This window comes from Physeter macrocephalus, chromosome 20 (genome assembly GCF_002837175.3).
Source record: "Physeter macrocephalus isolate SW-GA chromosome 20, ASM283717v5, whole genome shotgun sequence".
NCBI lineage: Eukaryota > Metazoa > Chordata > Mammalia > Artiodactyla > Physeteridae > Physeter > Physeter macrocephalus.
In genome coordinates, this window is record NC_041233.1 from 23,280,329 (window position 1) to 23,303,694 (window position 23,366).

The 23,366-nt window shown below is 50.5% G+C and overlaps 1 protein-coding gene across 1 annotated transcript in view; it reads left to right on the forward strand.

Annotated features, from left to right (window-relative positions):
• The window catches only part of CDH23 (cadherin related 23), a 377,990-nt gene that overhangs the window by 39,805 nt on the left and 314,819 nt on the right, over positions 1 to 23,366 (forward strand). The window lies entirely within an intron of this gene.

Consider the following 23,366-nt stretch of genomic DNA (forward strand, 5'->3'; position numbering starts at 1 on the left):
TTTCTTCTTGATGAGTCTGGCTAATGGTTTATCAATTTTGTTTATCTTCTCAGAGGACCAGCTTTTAGTTTTATTGATCTTTGCTATCGTTTCTTCATTTCTTTTTCATTTATTTATTTATTTTCTGTGTGTGGTACGTGGGCCTCTCACTGTTGTGGCCTCTCCCGTTGCGGAGCACAGGCTCCGGACGCCCAGGCTCAGCGGCCATGGCTCACGGGCCCAGCCACTCTGTGGCACGTGGGATCCTCCCGGACCGGGGCACGAACCCGCGTCCCCTGCATCGGCAGGCGGACTCGCAACCTCTGCGCCACCAGGGAAGCCCCAGGGGCTTATTAACACAATAGATTTCCTTCTCATTCACACAAGATGCAAATTGGATGATGGGGTACCTGGCCCCCACGCGGTGATTCAGTGATGTAGCCTGCTTCGATCTTGTGGCCGCGCAGCTGTCTCTGCATGTGGCCTCTATGGTTCTCTACGGCGAGGAAGGAAGGGTAAGGACTCGCCCTGTTCCTCCATGCCTCGGCCAGGAGGTGACACACAACAGTGCCTCTTTATCCCGTTCGACAGACCTGACATGTGGCCCCACCCAGGTGCCAGGGGGCTGGGAAACGAGGGGGTGCACGAGAATGTCGGGGAGTAGTAAATACGTGCCTGCCGCAGGTGGCCAGGAGGACATGGGGGTTCATTCGGCAGTGTGTTTGCCCGTGTCTATGTATTGTCATTGTTCTCTAGTCCTGCCATGTCATTTCTGCGGTAGTGTGTTTAACTGGCATTTACAGAATCCTACCGTGTGCCAGACTGTGTGCCGTGGTTGACAGTGGTGAGTAAGACATGATGCTGCCCTCCTGGGTCTGACACGTTAGGCAGACCACCTCACAGATGAGGTGAGACTGTGACAGTCTCTGCAGGCCTATCTGGGTGGGCAGTTAGGGACAGTGCCCCGGCGAGGGGAGTCTGAGCTGAGGCTTGAGGGGCAGCTTGGATGTGACCAGACCAAGAGCAGTGGGGAGGAGGGTGGTCCCAGTGGGGAGGGCAGCGGGAGCAAAGGTGCGGGGCAGGAGGGAGCTTTCACCCACACCAGGCATTAGCAGGAAGCCACTGTTGTGTTTGAGGAGGGAAAGATTGGGGTTGGGATGCTGAGTGGAGACGAGGTTGGAGGAACCGGAATGAGTGCAGGAAGACCAGGTAGAAGGCAGTCACGGTCCCTGCTCGCACAGGGAGAAGGACATGGATGGGGGGACGTTCTGGCGTTAGATTCAGCAGCACTTGCTGATGGGCTGGCTGTGGGATGCCATGTGAGGGAGGTCGTGCTATCAGGGCTGGCCTTCCAGTTCTGGCTTGTGGAGCTAGAGAGTTAATGATGCTTTCCAGGGACCCTCACACCAAAGGAAGGTAGAGGTTCAGTTTTAGCCTTTGGGTATCCAAGTGGGCACCTCAAGATGGCTTCGTGAAAAACTGGGGGCTTACGTGAAACAGGGCTGTGGCAGGCACCTGCCCACTGACGGCCACCCTTGGGAGTCAGGAGACAGGGAAGGAAGGGCTGTGTGTTTGGTGGTCAGAAGGCCCCACAGCCCCAGGAAGGGAGCAGGGATTGTGAGGGTATCTGAATGGTGCCGCTTCTCAGGGTCACAATAGATAAACCGGGCTTGTTGGGTGCCCGAGGGCCCTAGGCCAGGCTCTGACCTGCCACGTCCCTCTGCTTGGGTTCAAGTTAGCAAAGAGTTCAGTCAGTACCGGCCTCTGCCTAAAAATGGACAATTAGGGCTCGGGAGGAAAGCTTTATGAAACTGGAACCTGGGGAATCCCTGGAGAGGGCCAGTAGGAGGGAAGGACTTCTTGGGTTTGCGATGCCATCCCGAGCCGAGCTCCAGAGACCAAGGCTTTCCTTTGCCTCTCGGAGCCAAGTCTCGGGAGGTGGCTGTGACGGGGACTTCTGGGGCAGCCCTGGGTCTGGCTCTGCGTGGGGGTCCTGTTGCCTGTATGGGGTGAACGAGTTCCCATCAGTCCACAGCAGGGTAAGGATGCTCTCCCCAGATGGGGAGGAGTTGGATGCTGTGGGCCTGGCCTGTGGGAGAGCCCGGACTGCCCTTCCCTGCAAGGGACACAGGGGAGTCAGGGGCTGGCTTGAGTCCCCATCCCAGTACACACCCTCCCCAGAGGAGCAGGAGCTTGATGGAAGCCTTTTGCAATGGGGGCAGCCAAGTCCTGGCTGTCCCAGTTCTGTGCATTCCGCACCCACAAGGCCTCATCCCCAGCAGCTTCCAGGTGGGAGGGTCCCTTCCCTCGCTCTCTCCCTCCCCTCCCCTCTTCCCCTCCCTGTGCATTTCTTTATCTCCTCTAGTATTGAACCTCCAAAGTACAGTTCCCTGACATCAAGAACCTCAGATCCAGAATCCCTTGTAGGTCTACCTCCTCCCCACCCACCCCTACCCCTACCCCTACCCCTACCCCTATCCCTACCCCTATCCCAGGAGAGAAACCTCTCTTCTCTCAATCACAGGACTGCTTTCAAATTGATGCCAGACGTTTCTGGCCCCTTGGAAAGCTTCTCTCCCCTATGCCAGGGCAGACAACTGAGGCCGGGGAGGTGAACAGACCCCACAGGGAAGGAAGAGGCTGCCCTCTCCACTCCAGGAGGACACCTGTGGGAGGGGGCTCCATTGCTTAGGACCACACAGGCCGGGCCACACTGCTGGGCAGGTGGAGGGTCCAGGTATCATCGATGCTGCTGAGGTGGTTGTTTATTTCAGATTTCTTCCAGAAGGAACTGGGAGCTTAACAGGAAAAGCCCAGTGTGACTGGAGACTCACGGGGATAAAATATCACAGTCGATCTGGGGGAAGCCAAGGGATTAGGTGGTTTCGGGTGCCCGAGTTGAGCAGATTACAACATCTGGGGTGTTGGCATTTGGCCCTAAGTGTCTTGACAGTTAAATCCAAAAGGGAGCCATGTGGAAGTGTTTCCAGGCAACAGAGTACTCACCCATTAATCTATAGAAGCAGTTCTTCTCCCTGGAAGCAAATCTCAAACAGGAATTGATCACGTGGGTCTTAGTACAAATGACATTGAGGGGTACAGTCAGTCCATAGTGTCTCCCACAGAGGTTTTGCAGAAGATCTGAAACTCTGCTCACCTGTCCCGGTGTTGACTGTGGAGGAAGGCAGGGGCCTAATGATAAATCACAGCACAGCGGAGGCTCAGATTCCACGTGGGGCTGGGCTGGGGCCTTGCTTTCTGTGAAGCTCCCTTGATAAGGGCTAGTCCTGGGGACTCGGCCACCCATCTGGTATAACCGTGCACTGCTCAGGCTCTGAAATCACACCTGCCATGGGTGACCTTCAAGATGCTTCCTAACTTTTCCAGCATGGGACACGCCAAGCAGAGCAGACACTGACCTGCCGTGGGGCTGGAGCAGGTCCCACAGACCCACCAGTGGGGACGATTGAGCTTTTGGGGGAGAGGTCAGGGCAGGGGGATGGCGAGGGTCTGGGGTAGCCTCACTTTCTTAATTGGCATGTGGGGTTTCAATGTTTTAACAACCAGTGTGGCTGTTCAGGAGCATCCCAGCTGGGGCTCAGCCCTGCCTCTCCTTTTGTTCCTTTCTGTGCTCTATCCCCAGCCATCCTTCACAGACCCGGGTACCCATCATCTCTCTCCTTCATTCTGTCACCTTCCTCCTGGCCCTCGCTCACGTGCAAGGTTGCTTCAGTAATTGCGGCCATGCGAAGGAGAACACCCCATCCTTTCCTGGCCTTCTCTGTCCTCGGGGCTTAGCCCTTTATAGGAATTAGCTGATTTAATCCCCCCAGCAGGCTGTGTGGTGCAGTGGTTATCACGCCCATTTGACAGGTGAGGACACTGAGGCTTAGAGAGTTTAAGTTGCAGTCGTGGGACTGAGTGAAGCAAAAAGCACTCTGTTGGTGTATCTGCTCACTTACACATATCGCCTGTATCTCCACGTTCATGCTCTTGCACACACCCCCGCAACACATGCACGCACACGCCCTCTCAAACGCACATTTTTACATCTTTGCTGCCTGAGCTCCCAGAGGAGGTGCTGGCTCTTGTCCTGCAGCCAGTCTTGCTCCTGTCGAAGTCACGGTTCTGGGACCCTCTGGTTCCCCACGCCTCCCACAACCGCGGGGTGCGGCTGTGGTTTCCCTGGGGCCTGTGCCTGCAAGTGGGAGCCGAGGGCCGGTGGCACAGCGGTCCCATTACTCACAGGTGGGAGGATGTGAGAACAGTCGGGCCGCTCTTAAACGTCTCTCCACATCGTCCTCATTAATAACTGTAATGCCAGCATCACTTGCTCTTAAATAGCCTCATTTATCAGCAAGCAATTTGCTGTGGCGAGGTGACAGGGACGCAGATAAGCAGACGGGGCCGGGGTGCTGGCAAGACACCTGCCAAGTATCTTCCTCTCTCCTCCTCCATCTCCAGGGCAGTGGGAGGAAGAGGAGGCAGTGGGCAGGAGACTCAGTGAAAGGACTATTCCAGCCTGGAGAGAGGTTCTCAGGCTCACCTCTTTTTCCAAACACAGAGAACTTGGCCAGCGCGGGGCAGGCATGGCTACTGGCAACACCCTGTCCTCTCTGGGCCCCAGAGCTTGAGTGGCGCTCACAGGGGATCCTCTGTCCTAGAGGCACATGCCTATCTGTCTGACAGCCCCATCAGCTGAGAGAAGGACTGAGAGTTGGGGGGTCAGAGCTGGGCCCTGCTCTGCCACCTCCAGGCAATGACCTTGGGGATGCCATTTGACTGTCCAGGGTGTCATCTGTAAACCTTAGCAGTGATGATAGGCATCCTTGTCTTGTTTCTGGTCTTAAAGGGCCTATGGCTAAAGTTTTTTCCATTAAGTATAATGCCTGCTGTAGGTTTTTGGTATACAGATTCTGTAGAGTTTAGAAAGTTCCTTTCTATTCCTAGTTTGCTGGGGTTTTATTACAAATAGGTGTTGATTTTAATCATATGCATTGATAGACTCTCCTTCTGTAAAATGGACACCTTGTAGCCATTGTGGGGATTGAATGAATAATTTACCCAAAAATTCTTGTGCACTCTAAAGAGCTATATTACTTAGGAGTGTATCTGGCTGCAAGTTAACAGAAAATTGGCTGACAGTGGTATAAACAAATAGGGGCTTGTGTTTTCCTTATAAGGAGACCTAAAAGTTGGCAGTTGCTGCAGTTGGTCGGCTAGTGGATGAATGACACCATCAGAAACGCAGGCTCTTTCTGTCTTTCACCACCCTTCCTGCGGTGACCTTTTGTCCTCAGGCTGCCACATCTACAGACATCACCTCTGCCTCTTCATTCCAGGAAGGAGCAGGGAAAGAGCCAAAGCCTTTTCCTTTGACATGTCTTTGCAAAGACCTTCCCACTTGCTCCCAAGCAGACCTCCCCTTAAATCTCACTGGCCAGAATCAGCCAAGGAAAGTGAGGCTGTTTGACTGCTTTTGCTGATTCTGAGGCCAGGAATGGTTCTACCTCTCTGGAGTGCTCCAGAGAGCACAGTGGGTGCTCCACTGGCTGCATGAAAAAACTGTAGTTGTGTGGGCAGAGAAGGCTGTGCGGACAGAGAAGGTTGTGTGTATGGAGTGGGCATGGTTTCTGGGCAGGCACGTTGGCCTGTTTTCCCTTGGGTGGTGAGGACTGGTTTGGAACCCATTGCTCTAGGCTGATCTCCAGGTGACCCTGCGTCCTGCTTGCCCAGGATGCTTGGATTCTATGACAAAGCCAGGAGTAAGCAGGAGGCATGGTCTGGGCTTTTCATGCTGGGATACATGGACCCGACTGACACACAAAAAGCCACAGATAAATCTGACTTATCTTCCTGGAGTGCTGATTTTATTTGACAGTGGAATGGAGAAAGAAAAATTTTGTGTTAAAATAAACATGAATATATTACAGAGTAGAATGCCGAATTTATAGATTTTTAAGACGGACCCACTGGACTCTAAGCTCCTTGAAGACAGGAGCCATGTCTGTCCTGTTCAGTGTTATGTAGGCTCTCAGTGCAACTTTATTGAGGGAATAAATGAGTGAACTAAGATGTAAACAAATAAAATATCAAACAGATTTTGAATAAATTTCATCTTTGGGGTCTGCTTCTTTAGGCTGTACATCTTCAGGATCTCCCGAGATACAAGTTCCCTTCTTCTCTGCATCTAGGGATATTTTGGCGTGAAGGACTGAATTAACATATTATTTGGTGGAGACTCTAGGCACTGTGGGACACAGGGGAGAGGGAGGCAGAGAGTGCAGGAATATCAGGGAAGGCTTCCTGGAGGAGGTGGGCCTTGAGCTGGAAAAGATGGGATGGGAGGAGGGGAGGAGCAGTGTGCTTTTGTAGCCAGGGACCAGCCTAGAGCAGAGGGTAGGAGGGGAGGGCTGAGATGGGATAAATGGGCAGGGCCTAAGTGCAGTAACATGGCTTAAGGTGGCAACACTGTCTACCAAGGTTTCCCCACGTATCGTCTCACACCAGGCCTCCAACAGAGTAGGCCCAGTATCACAGTCCTCATTTTATAGATAAGAAACGGAGGCTCAGGACATAGCCACAGTTACAGAGTCAGTACAGGGGAGGCTGGACTTGAACTTGGCATGGCAAACTCCAGCTCTCTTGCTCTTGGACCATTTCTCATTGCCTTAGGCCACGTTCCCTAGAGACAGACTCTGAGGTGGAGATCTGTATGCTGGAGGCTAACCCGGGTGTGCGGGAGTGAAGGGAGCAGGATTGAGCAGAGGGAGAAGCTGGGCTGTGCTGCAGTTGCCACGGCGGCCTCGGGTGATCCTCAGGGGAGCTCTGGACCTGGGATGATCCAGACTGAGGCAGGGGGCCAGGCCTTTGTAGCCTCCATCAGTCACTCACAGGGCACAGACTGTAACCTTGGTCAAGCCACGTGCTTCATTCCCTCCCCCTGTTGGTAGAAGCTGCCGCCCTCCCTCACCTCTCCAAGGTATAGCTATAACACATTGTTCTCTCTGCCTGGAATGGTCCTCTCCTCCCTCTCACCTACAGAGCTCCAGCTTATCCTCCATGTCCAAGTTCACAGGCCATTTCCTTTAGCTCTAAAATCCGTTCGAGGTATATAGCAAAGTGAAGAACAGTAGACTCCCACTTGTATAAAAAAAAGAGAAATAAAGTATATATATGTATATATGTGTATATATGTATACACACATATTTGCTTGTGACTACATAATATAAACATATATCTGGAAAGATACATAAGAAACTGCAAACAGTAGTTGCTTGCAAGGTAAGGACAGAGTGGGTGAGGGCTTTTTGTGCCTTATGAATTCTGAGTGATGTAAATTAGATCAATTATTTAATAAAAGTAAAATCAAGTAATTATTAAAAACACAAAGAAAGAATGGTTAAATCATTTGGTGGGGTAGGGCCTAGCTGCTTACTTTTCTCTAATATGGCCTATCACCACTGTAATTAAATAATTGATGGTATAATTATTTATTTAGAGTCCATCTCCACCCCCGGATCATAAGCTTGGTGAAGGCCATCTTGTCCACCACAGTCACCCTGTGTGCAGCACACCTAATGAGCAATTGAGGAGATCCAGTCTTACGTCCTCAGGCTGGCTGCTGCTTCTCCTTCACCTGTCTCCTTCCCCCACCCCACGCATAAAAGCAGCCCACTTTCTTTCCATTTTTTGCTTATTAATGCTCTTTATGATCACTTACGCCAGAGGCCAGCCTAGAGGCCCTTTGCATAATATATCCATCCTGTGCACAGGGTGGAGAGTCATTGCATACATAATGTGCAGGCATCTGCATTCCCTGGGCCATGGTCCCTGCCCTTGTCTGTACCTTTCTGAGAATCTCAGCTACTGTCCACTGGGTGCTTACCCCATGCCCTGCAAGAGAGCCAGGGTCAAGCTCTTGAGGGAGTGGGGAGATGGGCCATGGACTTGTTACTTCATGTGGCTAAATGCATGCTCTGATAGCAGCCAGCAAAAGCATCTTCGGGGGTGGGTCAGGGAAGGCTCCTCACTCCCCCCACCCCACCCCATCCCAGGAGGTGTCTGGACCGAAATTTGGAGGAGAAGGCACATACTGGGAGAAAGGAAGTGAAGGGCCTTCCAGACAGAGGAACTTTGGCCTTGCACCTGCTCCTGAGTACAGGATGCTGTGAGTTTGGGTGCTCAGAGAAAAAGATGGGAACCCTACCACCCAGGAATGAGGGCTACCTGCCAGTCCTGGGCCTCCGGGGCTGCTGCATTTGTCCACAGTTTTTTTTTCTCATGCTGCCCAGGCTACTTCAACATCCCTTACCCTGTTGCTTGGTTAATCACTTGTCTCCACCAGCTAATAGTGTACACCCGTGATCTACTGCCTGCATTTTGTTCCCACACTGGCTTTACCTGGCCCACTCAGGGATTCTTTAAACCTCTGCTTGGTTGCCAACACCTAAACACTGGGAAATTTTATATCAAAAGATGGATTTCCAGTTTTCATTGATTGGATCTGGCAACAATCAGATGGCTGCCCCCTTTAGATGGGACACATACGCCCTGCAATTCAGCACAATCCCCCCCCGAACTTCTTTGTTCATCTCTGTTTCCAACCTGACCCCGGGTGACATTGAGCTATGACTTCATTGATTCCTAAAGAGACTAATTAAATAGCCTGAACGTGTTTTTGTTTCACTCTTGTTATTGAAAGGTATTTTTGCTTCATAGCGAATTCTAGGTTGGCATTTACTTCCTCTCAGCGCACTGAAGATAGCAATCTATTGACTTAGGCGTCCATTGCTGTATTTGAGAAATTAGTTCCAGTTTAAAATGTTGGTTCCTTGTTGGTAGTCTGTATTTCTTCTCTGGTTGCATTTAAGATATTCTGTTTTTCTATGGTGTTTTGCAGTTTTGCTATGACCTGTCTGGTGTGAATTGCTATGTAAATATTTATCCTGCTTGGGGTTCACTGGGCTTCTTGAATCTACAGGTTGGAGTCTTTGGTCAATTCTGGAACATAATCTCTTCAAATATTGCTTCTGCCCATTCTTTGCTTCCGGAATCCCAGTTAAATGTAGGTTAGACCTTTTAATTTTATCCTCTTGCTTCTTACCCTCTTGGCTATATTTTCCATCTCTGACTCTCTGTGCTACATTCTGGATAATTTCATCAGTTTTATCGTTCAATTCACCAATTCATTTCAGCCATGTCTAATCTTCAGTAAAACTAATGCTTTTGAAATTTTAATGATCATATTTTGATTTCTAGGAGCTCTGTTTGATCCCTTCTTTAAAATTTCCTTGCTCTTTGTTCCCATTGGCAAGCCTCTCTTTTGGTTCTTGAAGCATAGTAAACATTTTATATTCTATGCCTGATAATTCCAATATCTGAAGTGTTTGAGGTCTGATTATGCTGTCTTTTCTTCAGGTTTTCAGTCATGGTGTTTAGTGTGTGTGTGTGTTAATTTTGACTGCAAGGTCCTCATTTGGTTGGCAAGGTGAGGGGAGGGATTCTTTGAGACCTGAGACCTTCAGGTGGGTCACTCCAGAGAGGATTTATATTTGTTTTTAGTAAGCACTTAGGCTCACTACTTGTCTGGGGCCACTTTAAATTAAAGTTTTTTGCTTAAGGATTTTTGGACACCCAGACAAAGTGAACTTGGACTGCAAATGCATCTGAGGGAGATCTCGTGCTTATGAATCCTTGAGGGCTGTACACCCCTTTCTATTCATCACCATGATTTCAGAGAGGCATTTTGGTTTCTTTTAAAGACTCCTAGTTTGTGTGGGGTACAGATTTATTTCTAGTCCACCCTTACACTAAGGGTGTGGTTCTTGGGGTCCCTGCTTTGGTGGGGATGGTTTTCTACTAGACTTCCTACCCTGAATAGGGCATGGTGGACCCTGGGCTTTTTTCTCCTCTTCTTTGAGCCCTGGGGGCTCTGACAATGAAAACTCAGGTTTACCTGGTTCAATAAATGGCCCCGAGGCATCAGGTAGCCTCTCTGGGTTTCTTCCTTCACTTAGTATTTCTGGTCCAGGCTGAGCCTCTGAGAGGGCACTGCTGCACGCGATGTGGCCTGGCTGTGGCTCACTCGGGCACCTTTAGCCTTCTCCCCCAGTGCCGTCTTCCATCCAACATCCCTCACTCACCAGCTCCCTGCCCATGCACACCCCAGGAAACACAGTCACCTTGAGGTCCCCAGTCCAGTAGACAGACTTGCACGGTTTGGGGCACATAGTTGAAGTCCAACAAGATACCACCCTCTAAACTTGACCTGAGCCTCAGCACCTGTTTACCACGTAAGGGCTTTGAACCATAGTGAGGGTGGTTAATTTGACTGAGTTGCCCTTGAAGGAATCAGTTTTTTTTTTTTTAACAACCTAAACTAGGGTCACAGTCTATGTCCTTCATTTGTGATGCAGCTAGAAACGTCACACTTTGTTCTCTGAGGTTGTCTTGCTATATTCTGTACAATTTGTGGGAGGAAGGGGGTACAGCAAAGTTGAGGTAACAGAGCACTTAATCATGACAGAAGAGAGCAGGATGTTAGTCCTAACTCCGTCACTGTATAGGGGACCTCGACTAGCCCCCTCCAGCTGTAGGTCTCAGGGTCCCTGTAAGCAGCCTGGGGGCACTTCATGGTGTCTGAGACTCTGGGCAGCTCTGGTATTCTGTGATTCCCACTAGAGTCAAGGGACCCCCTTCTCCACGGGAGCACAGCAGGCCCGGGGGGGCCGCACTCAGGGGCTCTTGGCCGCACCGTGCACAGCTCCCCACAGTGTGCCACGTCGGCCTCGGGGAGAGGGGTGGGAAGGCAGCCAGTGCCTCCTGCATCTGCCTGGTGGGTGGGGGGAGACTGTCGCTGGCAGCCTGCCACGCCCTCTGACCTGCTCCGGTGGGGAAGTTGTCCTCTGCCCGCTGGCTGCCCAGCCCCAGGCCCTGTCGCCGTGAAGGACAGAGAGGGACCTAGAGGAGCCGAAATGCATGTCCTCTGCCTCCCTTTCTAGGCTTCTCGAAGCACCGGCAGTTTTCAGAAATCAGTTTAAGAGGGGAGACTCGGCCAGAGAGAGTGAAAGAGGCCAGAGTCTTGCCCACAAGTTTCCGGAAGTGAATTCCACCCCGATGTTCAGAGAATAGGGGCACTGAAAGCCATGGGGGGAGAAGTGTGGGTGCCGGTCTCCGTGCAGTACCTTGGCTAAGGGGCAAGGGGACCCCTCTGCAGCCCACCCTCATCTCTTCACTTACTTGTTCCCACCTCTCGTCCACCAGTGATCACCATTTCCACCACGTGGGGCCTGAGAGCTTCCAGCTCTGTCCACAGGGGGCGGGGAGGAAGAATCTTGATTCCAGTGGGAAGAGGACCTCGGAGGACTCCAGGAGTTTGCCCTCGGCCTAATTAAAAGATAAACGTACCCAATTAACAATATCCTCCCAGCCAGGCAGTCACCAGGCAGGTGGGGGCACTGGGAAAGCTGTCTGGCTCATACTCTCTTTTCTCTGCTCCTCAAACAAAGGCAGCAAGACACTCCTTGGGATGTGCCTAGTAGAAATTGGGGATGGAGTCCTTGGCATGGCTTTTAGCATTACAAGAACCACACTCCTGCAAACCCTAGAACCAGATTGCCTCTGACTCCAATTCCAGGAGCCCACACTGTACACCTCTGGACTCATCACTCAGCTGTGCTGAACCATAGTTTCTTCACTGTTAAGAGAACGTGTAGCCCCTGGCCAGCCCCCTGCCTGGGGGGTGGTGGTGGTGAGGACCTGGAATGAATGGCCAGGAAAGCGCTTTCTAAGTGTTGGGTATTGTGCACATATTTAGACTTATTATGATTATGATCTCAGGTGCCAGGTGATCAGAATTTGGCCTGAATGAAAAGCGTCTCACCTGCCACCCAGCTAAGGAGGCCCGGGTTGCCTATTCATGAAGCAGTGATTTATAACCAGGCAGGGAGATGGGCAGGATCATCTGGAGGAGCTGTCTCAGACTCTGCACTCATGTGTTCCCCTCCGTGACAGAGATTCTGATAGGCTCTTTGGATGAGAACAGCTTACTTGTTTACTGGTTCCTTTACTCATTTGTTCATTTGCTTATCCATCCATCCACCCACCCACCCAGCCAAGAAAAGATATGCCTGAAGTAAAATCAGCCAGAAAACTTCCTGGCCCAATGTATCTCCCCAATCATTATTTCCTGAACCACTGATGGATGTCCTTTGAGATGCTCTTGGAAGAAAGGTTTTCTTGGCCAAATAAATTTGGGGAAAGCTGTATCTTCTCTACCACCTTGTGGAGCTTCACAATGCACATTAATGTAATAAAGGCTCTGAGAGGTCCTGCAGGAAAGAAACCTATTTAAATTTTTTTAATGCAATGTTCCCTAGACCTTCACGTCCAAGGAATGCTTTTTCATGGAGTATCCATTAGTATCCCTCCTCGGGAATTAATGATTCGTGAAATACATTTTGGGAAGCATCCCTTTAAACACAAAATCTTTTTTTAATTATAATGACTTGCATGGAATATGCATAAGACCTATTTTATATGCACCTGCCTCCTTACATAGGGATGACTCATCATTCAGCACTTCCTCGGCACATCATCGAGCGCATCGCCGCGAACAGCACTCTGTGATGATGCCTAGTCTTTGACAGGAGCTAGAGAAGGGTCTTAGAGTATTTTAAGTTTTCACTTTTCAGAGAGTTTTGATCTTTCCCTTTTGTGAGCAGCAGAAGCTGTTGATAATTGCTTCTTATTATTGTTCACGTACCTGCTTGAGATGTCTATAAATTGAAAAAGCAAAGAACCAGTCTGATTATAACTGTATGTAAAGTAAGGGTAAACAGGCTCTGAGTGAGGACCTGACCATAACGCTCTTTTTCATAATACGCTTGAAATTTGGTGCATGGATTTTGTACCATGACTTTTAGCTGCTCAAAGACCTTTGGGGCTAATTTCCTGCTTTTCGTCTATGCTCTGGATAAGTGAATACGTGGGATGTGACTCTTGGATATATGGAGTGTTACTAAATCTGCCGTAGAGGACAGGCCCCTGTGAATCATTTGGGGCCAGTACTGAATAAGAACACTGTTTTCAAGGTCAGCTGGTCCTGGATTTGAATTCTGACGCCACCTCTTTTTAGCTGTGTAATCTTGGGCAAGTTGCTAAACCTCTCTGAGACCCAGTCTCCTCATTTGAGTGTGGGAATACCTTTCTCACAGCTTTCTGGTAGGTATTAAATGAAATTGAGCCTGTGAAGTGCTTAACAGAGTGCCAACCAGACAGTAGGTGCTCAATGAATGGTATCTAGTGGCAAGGCCGGGACTAGGGTGAGACAAGCCAGGTGCCCAAGGCACAAAAACTGGGGGGATGCTCTGAGACTTGTGCAAGTTCAGGGTCAGCACTGAGAGGGAGTGCCACCTTAAATTTTGAATCCCACGTGCCTCTCTTGTCTCCTGCCCTTGCTAAGTGGGTTGCTGTCACCCCACGGTTGTTCTCAGAGACCGAGGGCCTTGGGAAGCCTCTGATTAGATGCATCGACCCATGCTCACCTAGAGAACGAGCCCACCACCTGTAACGGCTTCCCCCACCTGAGGCGGCAGGTGAGCCCGCTTAAAGGACTGGCCCCAGATGAATAAAGGCATACCTGTGGAGAGATGGGACGGGGGATGAGACGAGTGGGAAACCTTGCTCACCTGGACCCTCCAAGGTCAGGAACCATCACGGTGCGCCCCCCACCAGCCCCTGAGTAGGGACAGGGCCTCTGCCAGCTGGGCTGGACCCCACCTCCCTGGCAAAACTTTAAAAAATACAAACAGTGGCAAGAGCAGCATTTGCATAAATCTCATTAGAAAAAGTGCAAGTTTCATAAATCTTGTGATAAATTAGTGCATTATTATTCTCAAAGTGATGTATTAATTTTAGGGCAAATGAATGGTGCTGTGATCATTGTGGGTAATTATGAGTCTTCTCAAAGAGGAAGTGATTTCTGGAGGGACTTGTCTGTCCTCCTTCTCAGTGGGAGGTGGGAGAGGGAGCAGGGGTGAGGGGAAAGGTGTCTTTCTCACCTGCTTTTCTGCTTGCACCTTAGTTTCTCAGTCTCCTTTCCCGCTATTTAGAGGTGAAAAGAAGCAGCCCCTTGGGTTTGGGGGCACAGGAAGGTATGAGATTCTGAAGCCAGGCCCTAAGGTCCAAATTCCCTTTGAAAAGAATTTTAATTGACTAGGACCCAAGCCCATGGAAGTTCTAACCCTGTGGTTCTCAGAGTTGTGGTTCCAGACCAGCAGCCTTAGCATCACCTAGGAACTTGTTAGAAATGCAGATTCTGAACCAGGAACTCTGGCAGGGGCCTGTGAATCTGCATTTTTTTTTTTTTTTTTTTTTTTGTGTGTGTGTGTGTGTGGTATGCGGGCCTCCCTCCGTTGCGGCCTCTCCCGCTGCGGAGCACAGGCTCTGGACGCGCAGGCTCAGCGGCCATGGCTCACGGGCCCAGCCGCTCCGCGGCATGTGGGATCCTCCCAGACCGGGGCGCGAACCCGGTTCCCCTGCATTGGCAGGCAGACGCGCAACCACTGCGCCACCAGGGAAGCCCCTGAATCTGCATTTTAAACAAGCCCTCCTGATGGTGCTGATGAAGGCTCAAGTTTGAGAACCTGTACTCTAACACAGTGATTCTCTATTGGCTGCACACTGGAATCACTTGTGGGAATTATAGCAAAATACTGATGTCTGGGCCCTGGACTAGACCAATTCATTAAAACAGAACCCTTAGGGAGTAGGGCTGGGGCATCCTTATTTTTAGAAGCTCCCTAGGTGATGGTAATATGAAATCAGGTTGGGGTTCACTGCTTTAAAACCATGTATTTACTTCTTTTTTTTTAACATTGGGACTTGGAAAAATTTGAACATGGGAAGGGGCAACCGAGCAAATAATTTTTTTCTTTTCCTGCCCCGCCTGTGCAATTGGCCTGAGCGGAACGTGTCTGGGGGCACTGATGTAGCTAGGGACCCACCCGTTTGAGGCTGTAGAGTCCCCTGGAGAGGGTCATCAGGAATGGCTCCAGCTTCGCCAAGTGAAAACACCACCTAGATCGGTCATTCCCAATCTTGCTGACACATTAGAACCACCTGGGGATTTAGAACTTTCCAAAGCCTGGCTGTACCCCAGCCCAATTAATCACAGCCTTGGGATGTGGGACAGGGGCACAGGGATTGTTTGAAAGCTCCAGGTGATTCCAGCGTGCTGACAGGTTTGGGGACCACTGACCTAGAGGTTTTCCTACGCCGTAGTTTCTTGGATTAGTCCTGGAGATGGAAGGAACCTCAGGGATCATCTAGACCTTCGTTATCAACCTTGGCTGCTCTTTGGAATCATCCAGGGTTTTTTGTTTTTTGAGAATTCTGATGCTTGAGTCCCTTCCCCAAAAACTCTGAAGCACTTAGTCTGGGGGGTACAGCTTAGCATCTGGAGTTGCAAAAATGCCACAGGTGATTCTGACATGTAGCCTGGCCTAAGACCCGCTGGACTGAAATACCCCATCATTTGCAGGAGAGGGAAGGGACACCCTGGAGGTGCAGCCTGTTAGCAGAGCCTGGCCTCGTTGTGGCTGCTGTCACCGGGGGGCTGTGCTGATGGGTGACAGTGGCATGGCTCATTCCGAGCTAGGGAAATGTGAGTGTTGACAGGGTGCGTGAGAGGCAGGAGGGAAGCACCGGGTCCCTCTGAGCTGATTCCTCTGAGGAATCAGCACGTGCCTGCAAGTGTTTGGATAATCTCTTCTAAGCCTTCAAGGGCTGGCAGTGCTCTGTTTATTTTAATGATAATGTCAAGTTCAATTTGCCATTATTTTTCCACATTTCCTTTTGTAAAGTTAATTGAACAATTCAATGAATTGAAAAGTTTCAGGAGAAGGGAAAAAAATACCCACCCCACTATTATCACTGTTATTAAATCTGGTAACTACCACTTGGCTTTCCCGGCCCCCCGTAGGCCAGGGAGCTGCAGCAAGGACTCAGGAAGGTCAAACAGAATATTCCGGAGCCCCTTTATTCATGACTATTTCATGCTCAGGCTGCTATTCTTGAGCAGAAAAGAATATCCGGTCTACCCTGGACCCAGGCTGTCAGCCCTGACGACTCAGGCTCTTCCCAGCGTGTTTCAACCAGATTGGAAAGCCTTGCCAGCTGGGGCTGGGTCATCTATGCCCTTCTGTCCTCCACAGTGCCTAGCGCACAGTGTGGCAAACAGAATCACAATATTGTAGATATTTTAGCTGGACAGGACCTTAATGCGGTGCAGTGGAAAGAATATTGGGGAGCCCAGGACCCACCTGAGTCTCAGCTCTGCCACTTGTAGCTATCAGCCGGGTGACCATGGACGCGTCACTGAGCTGCGCAGCCCCGCTCTCTTCTTTGGCTTATTGGCCTCATCAAGAATGTGAACTTGTGGCACTTGTACGGCTACCCCTTCCCCAACTCACGTCACGTGTCTCTAATGGGTCACAGCATCCTTTGCTCCTGAACGGAGGTTCAGCCTTGAAATCCTTCACCACACTGCCCACGAAACCATGACCTGGGGGCCAGCCTGGCACCTAAGCTGAGACCCACTTGCCAAGTTGGATTTGATTCTCCCCAAGGACCTCTGTGCTTTAGCCATTGATGTCAGCACCTTCATAGTGTCGGTGGGGAAAGGGAGTCTCAGAGAGGTGAATGACTTGCCCACGGTCATGCAGGAAGTCGTGGCTGAACGCCATCCAGTGCCAGCCTTGTTAGTTCTAAGCCTCACTGCTTCTCTCTGTTTTAATAAAGGGACTTCACACTGAAGCTGCCTTCCTCTTGAAACTTCTTCTGTGTCCTTTGATCCTATGCCCCGAGTGCCCCCCCCTTGCCAAGTGCTCATTCTCGGGGTCACAGCCCATGAACCAGGGGGAAGGGTAGGAACATAGTTCTTCCTGCATCCAGGCTGTGACTAGACCCCAAACCCATGCTCACGCTTCCCAGATGTGCCTGTGAAAGGCCAGGAAAAGCATGTGGCATAAGAGGTATGTATGTAGGTCTGTTTTGTTCACTGCTGTATCACCAGTGCCTAGAGCAGTGCCCAGGACAGAGCAGGTGCTCAGGCAATGCTTGCCGAGTGAATGAATGAAGGACTATAATTGCTGCATGGGGATTAGAAAGGTCACCGAACAATCCTAGCCCTGCCTTGTGTGAGCTGTGTGACTTTAGGCAAGTAGCAACCTCTCTGTGACTCATAAGCTTATAGGGGCTTAGAGCACGTTGGTGTCTGCTGCCGGGCGAGGCAGCCCTTGGCGATGATGACTCTATCGCGGTTGTGCCAGAAGCAGAACAGCTCTGGGATTCTGAGACTCGGGGCCAGGTCCCTCAAATATTTAATGTCTGATCTTTGCTCTTGTGCTTTATTACTTTAAAGTAGCAGCAACACGTAGCTCCTATCCTTCCCTGCCACCAAAGCCTCTGAGCTTATATCACTCTGCACTGTTTAATGTCTCTCTCTGTTCTGCTGAATCAGCCTGTCCCCTTAGCCATCAGACACCTGTGTGCCCAGATGAGCCAGCTGCCCCTTTGCCGACTCTCAGGAAGAACTCGCCCTCTTCCTGGCTGGTGATAAGTGGGCTGTGGAAAGCCAGGGTAATGGAGGGGGGGGCCCCATAGTCTGTGCCTCAAGGGTGCTCACCTTCAGGCCAGCCAAGTAACCCAGGAGTCCAGAGCAGCCTAAAACATGGAGGGGGCCTGGGGGGTCTCCCTGGCGGTCAGTCTCCATGGGGGTCTCCCTGGAGCAAGGAGAGGGAAGCCTCAGATTGGGGCTTAGTAAAAGGCTTTTTGATAAAACTGTGATGGCGGTGGAGGGAACATGAATTCTGAGTCAGACAGACTTGGGTTCAAATCCTTGTTCTGCTACCTCCCAGCTATGTGATCTTGGGTAGGTTATTTTAACCCCTTTGAGCCTCAGTTTTCTCATCTGTGTAGTGGGGATGCTAACCTCTCTCTCTGGGGCCATAGTGAGAAATCGATGACAGAGAATGAATGAAAACCATTGAGTTCTAACTGAATGTTAGTTTCTTTCCCCCAAGCACTTCATGCCATCTACGCTGAGTGGACGGAGCTGTAGGAGAGAGAGGGTATGAAGAGGGCCTTCGGGCTCTGGAGACAGAGACGGTTCCTTTATCCGAACAAGGGTGTTCTGATGAACGTGAGGGCGTCGGCCAGTGCAGGGCAGGCTTGGAGAGAGGGGGCCACCGCACATCTCGCTGCGGCGTACGCGTACGTGGGGCCCAGGACCACAAAATAACCCCCAAACAAAGTTGGCTCCCCTGAGTCAGACCAAGTTCAGGACCCCAGGGCATTAGAGGGAAGGAGCCTGACTGAAGGCAGGAGAGCGGGGAGGGGAAACCTAAGACAAATGAGATTATCCCCAGGAATCAAGGCACTTAACTGGCCTGTCTGATCCCAGAGGGGAAACAAATGAGATTGCAGGCTCCAAGGCCAGCCCAGGCTCTACGGGGCTCATCTCAGGGGAGAGGGGGAAGGCAGCAGCCCCTGGCTCCAGCAGAGACCAAGGCCGGGGCAGCTAGGTCCCTCCGGTCCACGGGCTGGGGGTGAGGGGGTTTCCTCCCTGAAGGGGGTGGGGCTTGTGCAGGAGGCCCAGGGCCATGGGGCGGGGTGAGTGGTTATTCTCAGAAAGACCTGGGCACACCCCACGGCCTGTAATCTGGGGTTGGGGGCCTACCGTCTGCTACTCCTTGCTCAGCCACTCACCCATACATGGCTCTGTCTCAAGCAGCTGTCTTCCAGCCAGGACCCCTGCTCCTCTCTCTGTAAAATGAGAAGGGGCTTTTTTTGGTTCTCATTCCCCTGTCATTAGTCCTTGTTTCTGAGCTCACCTGTAGATTCTAAGTCTGATTCTCTCCCTCCTAACTGCCCTTGAGCCTGATAAGAGCAGACTGCTAGATCCTTGGCCCCTGGTTGGGAAGGGACAGTAGATCACAGCTGATGTGAAGCCCTTTTAGGTCACAGATTGCAAAAGGTTTGCTCTCACATGCCTTTGGGGATTGATTAGTAGTGGCTGTATGGAACCCAGTGTTGTGAAGGATTCTGAAGTTGAATATAGACTCAACAGAAAAGGGAGCTGTGATTGATTAGTAATGTTTGCTTGGGTAGGGGAAGGAATGGACCAGCTCCTCGGTCCCAAGAGATGAATGATAGTTCATCACGGAGGGGTGGGAAGATTTGCCAAGCGTGTCCAGAACATCAGCCTCTACCTTCAAGGGGTGATGCCCGCTCCCTGCTGTGCAGAGGTGCAGACAACAAATCAGGGAGATATTTATGACAGAGGTAGCATTTGAGGCATGCATTTAAGGGTGACCAGGATTTGAGAGGCAGTGAGAGGAGGAAGGGACTTCCAGGCTGAAGGAACAGCAGCAGCACAGGTATAGGAACAGGCGAGGCCCCGCTGTGATCGAGGGATGACAGAAGGGCTTTGGGCTGAGCCCAGAGGGTGTGTTGGAAACGTGACCAGCCAGGGGGTTGAGGACAGGTTGTGGGGAGCACTGGCCATTCAGTAAGGAATTTTGTTTTAATTCTGTGCGAACTGTGGGAGGTGTCTAAGTAGGGTGTGGCACAATCAAAGGTTTGCCTTAAGAAGATGATACTGTAAGGAGGAAGCACGGTATACTCTCCTTACCCTTTATTCATTCTGTAGCACCCTCCCTGGGTTTGGGGAACATAGCTTTCATCCTTCCCCAATCCAAAACATAAAAATGAGATAAAAGGCCTTGCAGCCTGCCACTGCCTTTCCTGAGTTTCTGGCCCACCCCTGGTCTAGGAGGTAAAGACTCTCAGCTCCCCAGGAGTGCATGACATGCCAATCCCAGGCCTCACCCATCAGTGCAAATAACAATAATAACAGTAACAGTCATCTCAGCAATCAGCATGGGCCCAGCAAGGCTGCACAGGAAGCTGTGATTGTCCACCCCTTGCCTGGAAGACAGATGTGGCCTGCTGCTGAGGAGCTGAGGCCACTGTGGTGGATGTGTCACCAGCCCTGTGCCTCCCAGGGAGGGGCATTCGAAGCCTGCTGAGCAGATCCCCACTCCCACCGGGGCCCCTGGCCTCCAGGACAGGGTTCACTGCCCGAGGATGGGGTACTTGGGCCCTAGGATAGGGTACACTGCCAGGGATGGGGTACATGGCCCCCAAGATGGGGTACACTGCCCAGAATGGGGTACTTGGCCCCAGGATAGGGTACTCGACCCCATGGTGGAGTACATGGCCCCAGGATGGTGTACCTAGCTGCCAGGAAAGAGTACTTGGCCCCAAGAATAATGTGCATTGCCCCTGATGACCCCCAGGGTAGAGGTCATGGCCTCAGGATGGGGTACAGGGCTGTTCCCGAGAGAATGGACCACCAGCCAGTGCCCCAGTATGAAGCCACCTGCATCCAAAGCCAGGTGCTTCTGGTTTGGACATTAGTAGGTTTTGATTATCTGTGCTTTTTCCTGTCCATTAGTGTACATAATTAAGAGTTAACTTGCTGTACTCTCTCCTCTTGTCGTGGCTCAGAGATCTTCATGACTTTGGGGGGGGGGCTATCTTCTCCCGACACCCCTAGGCAGTTGGCAGCATTCATTTATTTACCCAACGACTATTTACTGAGTGCCTCCAGGATGCCAGCCCATGTTAGGCTTAGGGATACATCAGGGAAAACGACAGGCCAGGCTGCTGCCCCCATGGAGCTAACACGAGTGTGTTTGTGTGGCAGATGGGGGGTTGAGGCAGTCAGTCGGCAAGTCAAGTGAGCAAATGAGATCATTTCAGAGGAGGGAGGGGCTGTGAAGGCAGTGACTTGGGGTGTGAGGACACAGTGACGAGACATCTCTTTAGACAGAATCTACCTGTATGATGGAGTATTTGAGGAAAGCCTCTCTGAGAAGATAGCTCATGGCCTGAGAGGTGAATAATGAGTAACATGTAGTGACCTAGGGTTGGAATATTCCTGGCAGAAGACACAACCAGGGCAAAGGCCCTGAGGCAGCCACAGAGTGTTCAGGATCAGAAAGAAGACCATGGCAGAGGGGGGTAAGCCCAGGGACCACTTTGTGAGATGCAGTGGGAGGATTACCTCAGGTCAGGTCACTGGGGCCTTAGATGTGATCTGGTTTAAGCTTTGGTTTATAAATCTTTAAATTGTGGTAAAATACACATAACCTAAAATTTACCATCTTAACCATTTTTAAGTATAGAGAGTGTTAAGTACCTTCACGCTCTTGTGCGGCCAATCTCCAGAATTCTTTTCATCTTGTAGAACTAATACTGAACCCATTAAACAACTCCCAACCCTCCCTCTCCACAGCCCCTGGCAACCACCCTTCTACATTCTGTCTCTATGAATTTGACCCCTTTAGGGACATCACGTAAGTGAAATAATACCAGTGTTTGTCTTTCTGTGACTGGCTTATCAGCATAGACTTAGCACAGTGTCCTCAAGTTTCATCCATGTTGTAGCATGTGTCAGAATTTCCTTCCTTTTTAAGGCTAAACAATTTCCATTGGCTGTAGATGCCACATCTTGTTTATTCATTCTTCCATCAATGGACACTTGGGTCGCTTCCACCTTTTGGCCATTGTGACTAATGCTGCTATGAACATAGGTGTACAGTGATTTAAGTTCTTTAAAGTTCCACTTTCCACCCATGAGGTCAGGCTGGGCCCTGACCTGGGTTGGGTTGGCACAGGGTGGAGGGGCCAGCCTCTCTGGGTTACCCGTCCCCTGAGGGTGGGCGAGGCCAAGAACAGAGAGTCCTCCAGCAGCACTGACTGAGCCGAGAGCCCTACGACCGAGCCTTTAAATCATCCTGGGTCCAGAGGAGCTTTTCTCTGCATCTAAAATGTGAGCCATAAACCAGGCCGACTTACAGGCTGTACTCACTGGTTCGGTTTGCTTATGGCCAGCATCCTTTCTGATTGGTTGATGCCTGTACTGTGGCCATTGTTAAATATTTGAATATCACCCTGCTATAAACCAGTCTCAGGCTGTGTGTCAGAGTCTCTTGCAGGGAGAATGGGAGCTGCTGTTTAAACGTTTAAACTCTGGGGTCCCCCCCGCCAATGGAGGCAGCAGGGCTTGGGAATCTGTATTATAACAAGCGCACTCGGTGATTCTGATACCATAGTCTTAGGAGGTCTTACGAAGCAGAAGCAGGCCTTGTGATGAGGATTCAAGTGCAAATTGTTTCTGGGGAGGAGATTCCAGGAAACACAGGTCGGGGAGTGGGGACATGAGACTGGGAAGGAAAGGAAGCCATAAAGATGCTTCATTAACCAAGTCAGTCACCTCTGTGGGCAAGTGGAGATGAGTCCCATGGGGGATGTCCAAGAGCCAGTGTGGAACACGGCCTGTGAGTTACCCCCCTGAGAGGTGAGGGAGCTGGGGCATTTATCTACCAACTCTTTATCTGCCATCTTCCATCTCTCATTCATCGAGTGCTGCTACCAGGGGCATTAGTTCCCTGGCACTACTGGCTTGTCTTGTGTATGGGTAGAGCAGTCTCTGATGGCCAGAACCCTTCAGGCCTGGCAGCTGGAGGTCGGGCTGGTGTGTGTGACAATGGTATGTGCTAAGGCATAGCGGGCAGGGTACCAATAGCATCGGCTATGGAGGGCTGCCAAGCTCCCATCTCTCTACCATACAGGGAGTGCTCAGCCCTGTGAAACATTGCTTATCCTTCTTACCACTGAAAAGAACTCCAGGCCTCATTCATTGTTGGCAGAAATTTAAATTGTGTGATTACTATGAAAAACAATTTGGTGGTTCCTCATAAAGTTTAACAAACATAGAGTTTCTATATGACCCAGCAATTCCACTCCTAGGTATATACCCCCCTCCCCCAAATTGAAAACAGGTGTTCAAACAAAAACTTGTCCACAGGTATTCATAGCATCATTATTCACAATAGCCAAAAGGGGGAAACAACCCAAATGTCCATCAGCTGATGATATGGGTAAACAAAATATAGCATACCCATACAATGGAATATTACTCAGTCATAAAAAGGAATTAAATACTAATACATGTTACAAATGGATGATCCTTGAAAACATTATGCTGAGTTAAAAAAAAAAGTTTGCACTTATCATGTGATTCTATTTATATGAAATATCCAGAACAGGCAAATTTGTAGAGATAGACAGTGGCTTAGCAGTTGCCAGGGGCTGAGGGAAGAGGGAATGGGGAGGAATGCTCATGGGTGTGGGTTTCCTTTTGGGGTGATGAAAATGTTCTGGAAACAGATAGTGGTGATGCTTACACCACATTGTGAAGGTACCACAGGCCAATGAATTGATTAAAATGATACATTTTATGTTATATATATTT